Here is a 205-nt window from a genome sequence, read left to right as displayed (position 1 = left end):
AAGTCCATAAAACTTGCAGTTTTGTTGCATTAAGGCAACTAGCTGAGGTTTCAGCTCAAAATTGTTGGCTCCAATGGCAGGATGGAGATGCTTCTTCCATCAAATTTGGATGTTGGCTTTGTGAAGTCACCAAGCATTCTCCTTGCATTATTATTATTTTTGGCTGCCATCTCCTTCTCTTGTTCTAATGTTTCTGAAAGGTTAT

The sequence above is a fragment of the Arachis duranensis genome, chromosome 10 (genome assembly GCF_000817695.3).
Source record: "Arachis duranensis cultivar V14167 chromosome 10, aradu.V14167.gnm2.J7QH, whole genome shotgun sequence".
NCBI lineage: Eukaryota > Viridiplantae > Streptophyta > Magnoliopsida > Fabales > Fabaceae > Arachis > Arachis duranensis.
The sequence above is the reverse complement of the archived record's forward strand: the minus strand, read 5'-3'. Positions refer to the sequence as shown.